This window comes from Belonocnema kinseyi, chromosome 3 (assembly GCF_010883055.1).
Source record: "Belonocnema kinseyi isolate 2016_QV_RU_SX_M_011 chromosome 3, B_treatae_v1, whole genome shotgun sequence".
Taxonomy (NCBI): Eukaryota; Metazoa; Arthropoda; class Insecta; order Hymenoptera; family Cynipidae; genus Belonocnema; species Belonocnema kinseyi.
Genome location: NC_046659.1, coordinates 43,738,566 through 43,739,646, shown reverse-complemented (window position 1 = coordinate 43,739,646; position 1,081 = coordinate 43,738,566).

Below are 1,081 nucleotides of genomic sequence, written 5' to 3'. Positions count from 1 at the left end.
ACCAGCTGACAAAAACATCATAGCCAAGGAGAATGAAAAGAAAGAGAGGTATCGAGACCTTATAAGGGAGTTGCAACGATTGTACCCGGAATATTCTATTAATCTGATCGTCCTTATCATCGGCGCTCTTGGAGGTGCCAAGCTTACACTTGCTAATAGCCTACAAAGCATCCCTGCGTGTCAACAATATGCTAGAACATTGCGGGAAAAATGCAGCAGGCGGTTGGAAGGTTGGAAGGCTCCGTGTTCTTAGGGTCCACGAGGCTTTTGCTGGATCGTCGTATTGATTGCCTGAGGCGACGAACCGAGATGCCACTGTGTAGAATTATTCGTTATTCTGAGCTCCGACGAACCAGATACAAAAAGGCGACCGCTACTATCCTAAGAATTAATGAAGGAAAATACAATTTGAACTTACGTTCAGATGAGAGGAACGACACGAGGTCGCAGGACTTTGCCAGGACGGCCCTTTAACTAAATTTGTGTCCGCAGTAGCTAGTAAATTGTAGTTCAACTATGTGTGCTGAAATGGTAGGTACACGCCGTTGAAATTGTTTTGTTGCTGACCCTTGGAGAAGGTCATAGCCTGTTTCCTTTTTTTAAAGTAAATTAAGTGTGTCATTGTCGGCATTTAAATGAAACTTCTAGTTCGAATCATATTGATGCGGTTGTCTACCCCCTACTAATCTATGTCGTCCTTGAATTGTACGCGAATCATAATGAAAAATGGAATGAATTGGCCTCGAGTGAGCCAACCAATCTCGTGCTAATTTTGGGAACAGCGGTTTCCCTTTGTAAATTTTGAGTCCGGAATTTTACTACTATTAACATTAAATTATATTAAAACGAAGTGCTTCAGTGATTGTATCACCTAACCCCTATTTCGCGCGTCACTCCTTACTCACACCACTTTATCAGAGTGGTCCAAGCATTGAGTTAAAATGCCAAGTCATTAAAAATGTTGGTACTTTTGGTAAAAATTATCTAGCGCCCGTCAGGCAAATTGTTGGACTTATCTACGAGTCCACCTAAATTCTTAAAGTCGATATAAACGACTAACTGGGCAAAAACCAGTTATAAT